The sequence below is a fragment of the Diabrotica virgifera genome, chromosome 2 (assembly GCF_917563875.1).
Source record: "Diabrotica virgifera virgifera chromosome 2, PGI_DIABVI_V3a".
Lineage (NCBI taxonomy): Eukaryota > Metazoa > Arthropoda > Insecta > Coleoptera > Chrysomelidae > Diabrotica > Diabrotica virgifera.
Window position 1 is genome coordinate 276238371 of NC_065444.1, and position 15011 is coordinate 276253381.

The window sequence follows — 15011 nt, forward strand, 5'->3', positions numbered from 1 at the left end:
TAATCCTTCTAAAATGAACGGTTCCAAATTACAGAGGTAGTATAGTATAATTGGTCCAAAAAAGGCCTAACCCAGACATCAAAAATAAAAGTTTTTCTCCAACACCAAATTGTTCTATATGGTCCACATACGGTTCAGTAAAAGTTACACCATTTTGAGCGTCCGGTTTGGGGAGAAGTCCGTAAATTAGTAGTTTTTTTAGGTTTTTCATCAATATTTCTAAAACTATGCTTTAGCGTAAACAATATTCTATACAGAACTGTTCTACATAAAATTTAAAACAAAAAAGGTCCTATCCATAATTGTTATAAAATCAACGGTTCCAGAGTTACGGAGGGTGAAATGTGGAGGTTTTCGATACTTTTTATATTTTTTGGGCAATTGATGATGATTTTGGGTAGTAAGGTTGACGTTTCTTCAAGGACTTATCACTAACGTACCGTCGGCCACTGAAATAGCAAATTAGATTTATAAAACCCAATCCTGTTAAAGAAAATCAGTAGGAAATCGCCCAAAAATTATAAAAAGTATCGAAAACCTCCACTTTTCACCCTCCGTAACTCTGGAACCGTTGATTTTATAACAATTATGTATAGGACCTTTTTTGTTTTAAATTTTATGTAGAACATTTTTGTATAGAAAATTGTTTACGCTAAAGCATAGTTTTAGAAATATTGACGAAAAACTTAAAAAACTACTAATTTACCGACTTCTCCCCCATCTCCCCCTAAACCGGAGCTCACAATGGTGTAACTTTTTACTGAACAATATGCAGACCATACAGAACAATTTGGTGTTACAGGAAAACTTTTACTTGGGATGTTTAGGTTAGGCCTTTTTTGAAGTTACTAATTTTTATATGTTAAAACCTACGATCCCGGCGCATGCGCATTATAACTTTGTTCTGATTGGATGTTCAAATGACATGTCAAAAATTATCCAATATGGCAGCTGTAGCGCAGCTGTGGTTTGGACGGTTGACGGTTTGGTTATGTATGGTTGTTGCGTTTTAAAATTTGTGGGAAGAGAAACAACAAAGGTTAGTTAATAGTTATACTGCCTTTTTAAATAGTTTTCATATTATATTTTTGAAGTTATACTTCAAAATGTTTTAATTTATGTATGTATCAGTCCAGAAAAGGTGTGGAAAGAATATAATATTAGTGTTTTTAAATATATTTTTCTACAAACGTGTTAAAAATGCAATTTTTAGGACTCCATAGGAGCGTTAAAAATGCTACTTTAAGGCACTAGTGCTTTAAAAATTTTAAGGCACTGCAGTTAAAAGTGAATTGTCAAATTGTGAAACGTCAAAATATTTATATTTCATTTATTAACATTAATATTAATAATACAACTTGCGCAATTTGAAAAAGGTGGTTTAAAAGGTTTTTCATTATAATTTTATGTCTTTGGATTTGTCTTCCTTGGGCGTAAAATAATAAACCATCTATTTTTATATTTCACTTGTCACCGTGATGTATAATTATGTATATCTGAAAGGTAACTAGCTTGCGGCTTGATGGCCTTGTTGGTAGAGCTTTGGACCAGAGATCAAAAAATCGCGAGATTGCGTGTTCAAATCCCTGACGATTCATATTTTTTTCTTTTTTTTTTTTAATATTTGGCATTGTTGAGTTTTGGTTCATTTTTGGTAATTATTGTTAATTTTTTGTATTGTAACTGTTAAGTGGGTATATTTATTTCGTTGAAATTATATTATAATAGAAGTATAACTTCTTACGTGCGTACAAAGTACACACACATTCTTTTTTGGACCAATTATACTATACTACCTCCGTAACTTTGAAACCGTTCATTTTAGATGGATTATGCATAGGCCCTTTTTTATTTCAAATTTATTGTAGAACATTTTGGTATAGAAGGTTGTTTATGCGAAGTCTTATTGTTTTAGAAATATTTACGAAAAACGTAAAAACTATTTCTCTTTCTCCCCTCTTCTTGAGGGGAAAGGGGGATTTCTCCCCCTCTCCCCTCAAACCCGACGCTCAAAATGGTGTGACTTTTTTCTGAACATTATGTGGACCATATAGAGCAATTTGGTGTTGGAGGATAACTTTAACTTTGGATGTCTGGGGTTGGGTCTAGTTATACCATACTAGTGACTAGATTTTGGAAGAATGCAGGGATGGGGCCGAACTTCTCTCGATAACAATTTGAGAAGAAACAAAGCGTGGCACCCGCGGACAGTGTCGCTTCCCTAAAATAGGTCTAATCTCTACCTGGATCGCAGAAAAGAGTCTAAGTGCTACGTGATCCACCTGATAACATATTCCATTGGGCCTACCTTTTTGAATATGGAAAGTATAACTCTCAGATGTCCTTGGTCTGTTATTTGTGACTGATTCCAGATTTTAGTAAGCATTGTGTGAAGTACTCTCATTAGGTTTTCACAAACCTGTTTAATTAACACGTAATATTTTCAATTTCTAAGTTTGTTTATAGCATATTATTTAATCCTTGATATTGTGGATATTTTTATCTTTAGTAGGAACTTCTATCACTTCGTTTTCATTCCCATTTTTTCAGGATTTCTTCATGGCCGTTTATTATTATTAAGGCATACTACATAGGTCTACGTATTAACTCTTCAATTTTTAGATAGTATCTTTAATCTTATAGTATCTTATACCTGTTGTGAAAACATGCAAATTTTTGCGAATCTATTTTTGCTTGTTCTCTTTTCTTTCTCTTATGTAGGTTTTTCTTTTCTTTTTTCGACATTTTGTACTCTTCTTGTGATTGTTTTGATGCTGCTCTTTGTTGGAGTTAAGTATGGTTGGTTTTTTCTTCTTGGTGTCTTAGCGTATAATATAATTTACTGTTTTAATTAGGAATAAGTCCAAATTTTACTTTGAAATTAGCTTTATTTGACGTTTTTATCTCCACTTCGCAAATCGATATCTAAACACAAAACATTAATGTTTTGTGTGAATGTAGTTTGAAAAATATGTTATATATCCGTTTTGTTTGATGATCATTACAGTATGATGCACTTATTATGAATATTTAAAAAATTGCAATTCTTTTGAAACTTGTTGGAGTACGTCTATATACTCAATTTTTCCTGCCGGAAATTCCTTTTAAAGTATAAGTTATTTTAATGAACGTATACATAAACAAGTTATTAATAAATGACAACCAACTATAAAATTATTCACAATCTGTTTCATCCACTAATAAAAATTTGTAATTAAGATATGTCAATATGTCTGGCATTAATAAAATGAAAATGACTGAACTTTTTCTGGATAAACGAGTTTTAATAAAACTTTTATAAATGTCGAGAATTTAAAACCGGCTCAAAAATTTATTCCAGTTGAGTTATTTGTTGAGCAGAGCGAATTTTGTTGACTTTGAAAATTATCACAGAGGTAATATATGAGATTAGATCATCCACCTATAGAGATCTTTTGTATAAACCTTAATTTAGTTGAATTCTATCATATCAAATGGCGCTAGAGTGACCTCTTCTATGAATTTTAGTCGTTTGTAGAACAGTGCTACGCAGTTGCGTACTATAATAAAGTTCTGCCATTTCGTTTTTGTTGTTACATAATCGACAGTTCTCATTGATTTGAGATATTTCAGAGCGAAGTGATCAGTGCGAAGGCCAGTTACCTATTTGATATTATTTTTACTCATTTCGAGAAGGAGGTTTGTTGTAGTTGGCGACATTTTTATCATCCTTTTTGCTTGACCCTGTCCTGGTGTATTAGACCGATATAGTTGTAGTTCATTGAGTTCCCAGGTCTGGAGAGTTTCTCTCTGATGTGGCTTTCCGATAGTCCATAGAAGGTTTTCCTCGCCCATTCGTAGGTTCTGGACCTAGGAATGGGCGAGGCTGTCAGCTTCCCCATTTCTTGCAATTTTTTGTGACATGGCACCCACATGAAACTTACTTTTGATGCGTTCCGACAGCTTCTTGAGTGATTGTTTACAGTCCAAAACCAGCTTTGACTCATAAACAAAATGACTTTAGAGCTTTTAAAGTAGCTTAGCTGTATGATAAACTAAAAAATGTTGTTCTACGAGTGTCTCGATTGAACCATTCTTGGGCACTAATGTCTCCCCAAAATTTGGAGACTAAGACCCAATTCTGGCATTAATAAAATGAAACTGAACTCTTTCTGGATAAACGAGTTTTAATAAAACTTTTATATATGTCGAGAATTTGAAACCGGTTTATTCCAGCTGAGTTGAAATAACTTCCTTAAAAACGTAGATCCAACTTTGTTGACTTCCAAAATTGTCACAGAGATAATATATTAAAAAGTTTGATAAGGTATCGCAACATACGCCGCTAGTAGACTATTGATTATGTACTATAGAAAGGAACTACAACGTTAACGGGGTTTTATTATTTCATATGGTCAAAGAATCTCTCTATATGAAAAAACCGTGGAGTGCTACCATTTAAAGGGGTGCGTTTTTGAGAAATGGGTGAATTAGTCCCTGGGCACAGGTTACATTAGGGTGAGTTCTATGCACTTTTGGTACAAACACGTCGACATAAAAATTATTTCTGGTTAAATATTATATCTAAATATAACTTTTTAAAGTCAAAGATACTTTTTTTTACAAAAATATTTTCAAAAGAAAAAGCACAAAGAAACCCAAAAGAAAGAAATTTTGTTTTTTGTCCCATAACTTTTGTCCACGGGGATATAGCTATACACATTGCTGCACAGAAAAAAACTTACATATTTTCTCTTTAAAATGATGTTTGGTAGAGGTCATTGGGATTTACAGTTTTCGAAATATGACTTTTCAAAGTTCGCCGCTCACAGCAATTTTGGGCAATTTTCCTTGTTATTTCGCAAATATTGTTCTGTAACTTTTTTCTACGTAACTTTAGGTATATGCAATGGTACATATAAGAGGAATAGAAATCAATTACCTTTAAAATGGTCCACTGTATAATGTTGTACGACTTCTTTTAAAGAGGTTATCTTTTTCAAGACTTTTAGCGAGTTTTTATATTTTTTACGATTATTTTTTAAATTTCCCATTATAACTTTTTTTTCTATATGGTATATATTATATTATAATAAAAAAGAAAGCTTATTCTGTTTACTTTAAAATGGTGTATGTATTATAAAAATTCTAGGGTTATTTTTGAATAAGATATGCTTTTTCAAATTGTAATAAGTACTTGCAACGATTTTTGATTTTAGGATTATTTTTTAAATTCCTCATTATAACTTTTTTATGTGATTGTGTGTTATGATTGAATCTTATTTATTATAGGTAAGACTTTGGATCCACTTGACTTGGTCGGAAAAACTTGAAAATATGGATTAATTCCAATATTTACTGTCAAAGATCCTGCACCACAAGTTTTGCTTGAAAAAATAGCATGTAAATGTACCAAAGGATGTACAAAAAACTGCGGTTGTAGGAAGATAGGAATTAGTTGTTCAATATTCTGCAAAGGGTGCATGTGCATGGGTACTAATTGTGGGAACTCTAAGATAACTGAGGTGTCAGAGGAAGATATTGAAGCTAATGCTAACGAAGAGATGGACATTGATTTTGAAAAATTTTTAAATGTCAACGTTTAAATAATTTTAAATAAAGTGATGTTTTTTAAGACTAATGTTTATGTAATTTTTGTAAAAGAAATAATTTTAAATAATAGAGGTAAAAAAATATCAAAAAATCACTCGGTTTCCATTTTGTATTTAAATATAGATGATTCACCATTTTAAAGAACAGAAAGTAAGCCCTCTTTGTTGCGCAATATATAGATAGTATATTCATGTACAAGAAAAAAAAGTTATAATGAGACATTTCAAAAATAATCGTAAAAAATGTAAAAAATAACATTCTTTTTATATTAGGTATTATATAATATATAATATATTATATAATAATTTTGTTTTATTTTTATATTATATTATAAAAAAATCGTTAAAAGTATAAAACCTTGAAAAACCATAATCTCTTTAAAAAAAGTCGTACAACGCTATACAGTAGACCATTTTAAAGGTAATTGATTTCTATTCCTATTACGTGTACCATCGCATATACCTAAAGTTACGTAGAAAAAAGTTACAGAACAATATTTGCGAAATAACAAGGAAAATTGCCCAAAATTGCTGTGAGTGGCGAACTTTGAAAAATCATATTTCGAAAACTGTAAATCCTAATGACCTATACCAAACATCATTTTAAAGAGAAAATATGTAAGTTTTTTTTCTGTAAAGCAATGTCTATACCTATATCTCCGTGGACAAAAGTTATGGGACAAAAAACAAAATTTCTTATTTTTGGGTTTCTTTGTGCTTTTTCTTTTGAATATATTTTTGTAAAAAAAAGTATATTTGACTTTAAAAAGTTATATTTGGATAGGAAATTTAACCAGGAACAATTTTTATGTAGACGTATTTGTACCAAAAGTGCATAGAACTCACCTTAATGTAACCTGTGCCCAGGGACTAATTCACCCATTTCTCAAAAACGCACCCCTTTAAATGGTAGCACTCCGCGGTTTTTTCATATATAGATGTCCATTGACCATATCAAATAATAAAACCCCGTTAACGTTGTAGTTCCTTTTAGCTATCTTATTTTGAATATAATCAATAGCCTATAGTGCCTCGCATATACACCTTTCGAAACTTTTCGACTCTACTTTGAAAATTCCTTTACCGAACAGCCAGTGCACAAATCAATTTGATATTGCCAGACGATAATCTTAAGGTGGAGAAGAAGTTACATGACAAGAATCGCCAACACACTCTTCGCCATTTTACGGAACAACTCATTAACGGATTTTTTAGAACTAAATGTTAATATAAACCTTTTTAATAGGTACTTTTTACATCGATTATACTCAGACGAAATTATTTATATGTCAACTTGAAAAATACGGCGTAGCTAGACGCAATTTAAATCTACGAGATTTTGTAGGTATATCGTGGTACAACACCATAAAAATTAAAGGGCTGTTATAACTATAAAAATAAAAACATTACAACCTTAACCAAGGGGTTCCAGGTAGGTTGAGGTAAGAGTCCCGATACTGTTTCATTTACTAATAAATATTTGTAATTAAGATATGTCACTATGTCTAGCAGTAATAAAAATAATTGAACTCTTTCTGGATAAACGCGTTTTAATAAAACTTTTATTTGTGTCGAGCGTTTAAAACCGGTTTATTCCAGCTTAGTAGAAATAACTTCCTTAAAAACGTAGATCCAACTTTGTTGACTTCCAAAATTGTCACATAGATAATATAATAAAAAGTTTGATAAGCTATCGCAACATATGCCGCTAGTGCCTCGTATATGCACCTCTCGAAACTTTTCGTCTTTACTTTGGAAGTTCCTTTACTGAACAGCCAGTGCACAAATCAATTTCGATATTGCCAGACGATATTCCCGAGGTAGAGAAGAAGCTACATAAAGAGAATCGCCAACACACCCTTTGTCGTTTTACGGAACATTAACACATTAACGGATTACTTAGAACTAAATGTTAATATAAACTTTTTTTTGATAGGTAATTTTTACATCGATTAAACACAGACAAAATTAATTTATAGGGTAACTGGTAAGTAGGTAAGACTCCAGGCACTGTTTAATTTACTAATAAATATTTTTGTGCTTAAGATATGTCAATAAGTCTGACATTAATAAAAATGGTTGAACTTTTTCTGGATAAACGAGTTTGAATAAAGCTTTTATATATGTCGAGAATTTAAAACCGGTTTATTCGAGCTGAGTTGAAATAACTTCCTTAAAGGCGTAGATCCAACTTTGTTAACTTCCAAAACTGTCACAGAGATAATATATTAAAAAGTTTGATAAGGTATCACAACATATGCCGCTAGTGCCTCGCATATGCACCTCTCGAAACTTTTCGTCTCTACTTTGAAAGTTACTTTACCTAACAGCAAGTGTACAAATCACTTTGATATTGCTAGACGATATTCCCAAGGCGGAGAAGAAGTTACATAACGAGAATCGCCAACACACACTTCGCCGATTTACGGAACATTAACTCATTAACGGATTACTTAGAACTAAATGTTAGTATACACATTTTTTAATAGGTACTTTTTTCATTGATTAAACCCAGACGAATTTAATTATATGGGAACTTAAAAAATACGGCGTAGCTAGACGCAATTTAAATCTACGAGATTTTGTAGGTATATCGTGGAACAACACCATCACAAATTTAAGGGCTGTTATAACTATAGAAATGAAAACGTTACAACCTTAACCAAGGGGTTCCAGATATGTAGAGGTAATACTCCAGGCACTGTTTAATTTACTAATAAATATTTTGTGATTAAGATATACCAATTCAGGCATTAATAAAAATAGTTGAACTCTTTCTGGATAAACGGGTTTTAATAAAACTTTTATATATGTCGAGAATTTAAAACCAGTTTATTCGAGCTGAGTTGAAATAACTTCTTTAAAAACGTAGATTCAACTTTGTTGACTTCCAAAATTGTCACAGAGATAATATATTAAAAAGTTTGATAAGGTATCGCAACATACGCCGCTAGTGCCTCGCATATGCACCTTTCGAAACTTTTCGTCTCTACTTTGGAAGTTCCTTTACCGAACAGCCAGTGCACAAATCAATTTGATATTGCCAGACGATATTCCCGAGGTGGAGAAGAAGTTACATAACGAGAATCGCTAACACACTCTTCGCCGTTTTACGGAACATTAACTCGCATTGGTGCTATGGTAAGGATGTTGGAATCCTTGATGCTCCTATTTGTTATTCTTAACGAGCATGTTTATACGTCGCTAAAATTTATGCAAGATATTTTTCTTCTTGTTGATTCCTTTAGAATATATCAAAAAAGGGCTTTATGCTAACAAAAAATTTATCCGGACGTAACGTGAACTTGCACCCAAAATTGGTAATGGATTGCTTGCTAATAATTTAGAATAAACTAAGTAGAAAAAAAGTAAGAGATCCATTTCGTCGAAACGTTTCGACTGTAACCCGAAAATGGTAAAATAATAATGAAAATATCAGCAAAATGTGGTTGTGGCAGTGAATATGGGGATTCCTAATCTGACAGTTACCGAGTAAAGTAGAAAACCATCTGCTCTTAAAATAAGTTCATTTTAAGTTAGAAATTAAAGTTAAAAACGTGGGATGGAAGTGGAATGGAAGTTTCTGAGTGGAAGTTGTTGTGTATCAGATGTTCTGTAAGTCAATCGATTTTATATAATATACAGTTAAATACAAACAAAGAAGCATAAATTACTTCAAATCCAAACCAAATTTTTTTACTCTTGAATATTACCGACTTATTTTTTTCTTTATAGTTTTGATACAGGATTGGACTTAATATAAATATTTGCTTTCAAAATTTGTTTATTGGATAATATTACCTCTGAGATAGCTTTACACTGATTCTGTATCGAATATTAAAAACACTCCAAGATTCGAGGCTCGCTCTAGGCATCAAGTGCCTGGAAGGCCACCGCTTTGATAATATTCGTGATCAGGAACATCAAAGACTATCCGAGAAACTTAAAACAATAGGAAATAAATTCAACATTTCAACAACATTCAAAACAACAAACACATTGAGATCTATTCTATCTAAAACTAAACCTAACAATGATCAAGAAAGAACAAAAAATTGCATTTATAAAATACCTTGTGAATGCGAACAATTTTATTTAGGTGAGACATCAAGACCATTAGACGTTAGAATAAGTGAACATCAATCTTATATTAAAAATAGAGAATTTGAGAGATCTCAAATATGTCAACACGCATGGGATAATGAACATAGAGTTCAGTGGAGAGATTCAAGTATAGTCCTGAAAGAATCAGATAGTAAAAAGAGAAAAATCAAAGAAGCGGCTCTAATTATGCTAAATGAAACCAATTGTGTCGCAAATTCCTCGGTAGAATGCAGTAGGATGTGGTTACCCATACTGAAAGAGGAAGTCAATAGAAAGAAAATACCAAGATTAGTAAGTCAATAATATCGAGCTAGTACATATTTTATATTTTAGTATTACTTATATATCTAGTATTATTAATAATATTTATAATTTAAACATGTTACAAGTCAGAATTTGGTATTATTTTTTTGAGAGTAAATTAATGTAAGACCAAATACTTACGATGTCGGGATAGTATCACAGGGTTTTTCCTGGTTTTCCCTTGTGATTTACTATGAAGTCTCTAACGCGAGAATTTTACTGTCGTTGCATTTGGTTGTCTTTTTAAAGACATATCACATGCTATAATTTTTTATGACGGATATTCTTGAGTTGGGGTTAATTTCATGTAATCGAATGAACTATCTTTCAGTAAGTCGTCCCAGGAACGCAACTCATAAATATTGGCAATATCATTTTAAAGTCTTCTACTTTAAAATGTATAATATATGTCTGAATTGCCAATATAAATGAGTGAGATTAAATAAATTATTAGAAGAATTTTTTTTTGCTTAGCAACAACACTTTAGTTTATTTTAGTAATATTTTGTATTTTGACAACGGCACCCGATTTGGGCGTCGAAACGTTAATAAAATTATTTTTTTCATTTTAATTGTGGCTTATTTCACATATAAATAATTAATCATAAAAATGCCACAAGGAAATAGCTTCAGAACAACATTAAGGGACATCAAAAATTACACAAAATTCAGACGAAGAATATCCTGGGCACCAGGTGCCTCTGGGACAATCGCCGTTATGATATTCATATTCAGAGACCCCAAAACCTCCGAGTGGTAAAATTGAATTCATTTTCGTCATTTCTGAACTGCAAATTTAGTATGTTTCATCACTTATATTACCGACTTAAAAAAACCACCCAAAAATGTCAAATAATTATTTCGACAATAATATTCGCTAATTTCTATTTCAGACTGTAATTCAGACTTCTATTTCAGACTGTTGTAATAGATTTTCTATTACAACCATTTTCAATAATGAATAACCATTTTCAATTTCGTTGCAACACGAAACTACAGCCGCATCATTATTCCAGTTCAATCAGAGAGTGCAGCAAGCACCTCTACCGGTTTCGAAATTTATTAGTCTCTCATCAGGAGGCACATAATGGTGCTCTGTCTGACCCCACTAGGACAAACCCCGGTGCACAGTCCCGGATTGCAACAAACGAAATGGCAGGGATGCCCTAGCGGCAACTGCTATCAAAAAACTAAGTTTTCAATCTAATAGCACATAAAACAACATCAAAAAAATCTTACTCTACATCCTACCAGACTGAAAACAATGGGAACCTTCTCTGATAACACGTCCGAGGCTTCTACAATTTGCAAGCCATAACGGATGCTGAGACTAAGGAAGATGGGGGAATTTTACAATTTATAATTCACGTCCCATCTGCTCAGCGCGGTTTTTCCTCTATTTATCTTTATAGTATTATTCTCATTTATTCTGGAACTTTCACTGAAAGCAGCCTCAAACTCCAATTGAATAGTCTCGAACACCGCTTTTGGAAACTTCTGGTAGGTCGTTAAATACCGGACACGTGCTTCTAGAAAGCCAGATATGTTTAACTGTGGGATGACGGGAGGCTACGTCAGCTTTGTTTAGTTGAGATCTGAACAGAGGTGACATAACATTGCCCCCTCCTTCAGAGATGGTGCCTCCTTCAGAGATGTAACCTTTTCAAAACTGGAAATAAATGCTGGTATCGCAAACTGGTTCTACTTTTGCAAGTCCGAGTTGTACAAAATTGGCAAGGGTACAAGTAAGGCAAAACAGATTAGTACTTGAACCTCGGTGTCTTTAAAGATCCTCCACAATATTTCGGACAACCCTCCAAACTAATTGGCGGCTTTCTAGCTTTGGCATGGCTAACTTTTGCACGTTGGATTCCAGAATGAAATCCCTCAATTAAAGAAGTAATGCTTCGCATACACCTTGGTAGGTAGGTTGGTTATGGGCAGTATCTTTTGTTACCATATAGAAAAGGTAACGTACTGAATTGAAGTTCTGCAACTTGACCAGATGTCCGTTGAAAGACGGATGCCAACCCTTGTGTATCTTATATACTGACCGAGATGTACTGGATGCACTAGTCGTTTATAGCGTACTATCATCGGCAATCGTGCTTATTCGCGGACCTTGTCAAAACTGCTGCAAATTGGGAGAACAGAACTTTAGCTTCTTTAGATTATAGAGCTAGATTTTGTCGTCATCTTTTTCGGTTTCACTATCGTGCCATCTCTTCATTCGCTTGCGATCTGAATATGGGAGCGGACCAACCCGTGTATAGCATCCATTCCTCTTCGCAATTCATTCACATAATCATCATTAACCACATCTTCTCCAGGTCAACATCCAAACTTCAGATCAGAAGATAAACGCATCTCGCGTTTAAATAGGACTTTAGCTGGTGTTTGGTCCGTTGACTTATTAACAGAAGATCTATAGGCCATTTCGAAGAACGCAAGATACTGGTCCCAGTCTCTCTGGCGATTGGACGCCATCTTTTTCAAATATTTGCCGACTGTCTCATTCATACGATCTACCGCATTCCATCCAATTGCGGGTGATAGGCTATAGTTCGTGTGTTCTTAATGCCTAGTCTATTACTTATTCCCTGGATTATATATCTCACTGAGTTTCTCCATTTGTTATTATGGATCTCTAATGCACTCTGAAGACTTTACATAAAGTCGAAAAATAGTAAAGATTTACACTTATAATTTCACTAATTCAGATACTTGTAAACGGAAAAATGTTTCAGGTTTTTCGTAACTGTAATATTCAGCATTTTTTGTTTACTTGTTTATTGGTTTTTGAAAAATGATATTCTTAAATAATATAATTTTTAAAGATATTCTTCTTTAGCGGCGAATCGATTGAGGGTAAAATTTGATTGATCCGCGCACATGCGCACACCGACAGTATGGTATTAGTTGTTATACGGGCTCTGATTGGGTGTTGAAATTTTGAAATGATCTGTCAATAATTGTTCAATATGGAGGTTATCGGTAAACAAAAATATTGTATAATATTAGTTTTTATTGATGTGTGGACAGAAATAAAATCAAATTTATAATTATAGTGACTTTTTAAATAGTTTTGAAAAGCCGCAGGTACGTAATTCTAAATGTTTCAGTTGGAAATACCTAATAGTTTCAATACCTATCTATTTGGAAAATGTAAACAAAATACCTAATGTAGTTACCTATTAGTAGGCAATGCTTTAATTTACATAATCTGATTACGAACAAACTTTCTACAAATCTTCATCTCATATATCGTTTTCTTACTCTATATTTTGTTGTATTTTATTTCGACGAAAATCAAACTAATAATTTTATTAAATTCATATAAATTTATGGGGTAAACGTTTAGTTTGTGTATATTCCCACATGACGTATACGAGAGTTTGGTGCAGTTTGAAATGGCGTCAACTTTCGTACGGCGCGGTAGACGTGAAGTGGGTTCAAGCCCCAAGCAAGTTATTATTTTTTTATTTTTTTTTATAGATTTTATGATTGTAAGTGTATTATTATACAATTTTTGAAGATATTCTTCTATTTTGAAAGTGGTAGATAAGAAAGTTAGTTTGATTTTTAAATAAAATAAGTACAAATAACCTTTTAAGTATATTTACTTCGTTTAAATCACCTATTATATAATAGAAGAATATCTTCTTACGTGCGTAAAAAGTACACACACATTCTTTTTTTTATTTATATTGTTTGTGGTTCCGAATTTAATCCAGAGAAATTACCACTTCTCCTAATTAGTTTTACTTCCACTGCCAAACAAAATTAATGTTTGTTCTTATTAGCATCTCTTGTTTTTCAATTTATTACAGAATAAGTATTACGATAATCCACGTATGGTTGTTGGTGCACCTGTTTCTTAAATATTGACAATGATATGACTCCCTAGAAACACATAACTTAAAACAAGAAACTGTAGTAGGTACGTGCATGCACATATATATGTATTCTCTGGCGACTGCAACATATAACAAGAGATGCAGACACATTTCCAGCGAACATATCCGGGAAATGGGTCCCGTTCTAACTTGTCTGTCGTGCGTTATCAATGTAAAACAGTTTTCTTTGTTCGTACGTTATTTCTAAGAGTAAACCGACAGACTTGAATACAAATAACGAATATAAGGAATTGTATACTTACGGGGAAAATATGGGACCTTTATAAACTAGGACATATTTAATGAATTTGCAGAATTTTAATGTAAATTAAAATAAAATAAATACTACGACACAGCAGTGTTAGAAGCGTTCACTGTTTTTCTTCTTCGGCTATTTCATATCATGAATTGGCTGTTTTCGTCCACCACAGCACTTTATTCTCCAGTCCTATGTAAGTTTTCCATCTTATAGCAGGTCTTCTTCTCCGTGATACTTACGGAGAAAAATATGGAGTCTTTTGTAAACTGGGACAATGTTAATAAATATGAAAAAATATAAACTAAACGACACCATAATAAATGCTACGGTATGACAATAAATGCAAAACCTTGAGGATCGTGAATTCCAATAACACAGGATATGGATTATACAGTGTGTCAATTTTAAAATTTACAATGGCTATATCTCACGAACAAAAGCTGAAAACGAAAAATGCTTGAAACCGTTTCTAGGATAGTAAGGGGGAACTAAAATGACATGAAAGAGAACTCACCCCCATCAACCCCCTAGGCCCCACCCACCACAACCAAAAAAGTTTAAACTGCAAACCCCTACTTGTGATACATCATTAAAAAGGCTATAAAAAATGCTATCCAATGGCATAAATAATAATTATACAGGGCGAAGCAATAATTGTGAAACTTTGGCTTCAATGAAAAATTTAATGAGGTTTTGTTGAACTACAAATTTGATAAAAATGTCAATTAAGTAAATGTTCAAAGTGGGTTCCGTTGTTTTGTAAACAATAATACAGTCTATTTTCAAATTCTGCACGAAATTTGACAAATGTTTTTCTAGTAATAGGGCGACATGCTTGAGTAATTATTTCTCGCAATT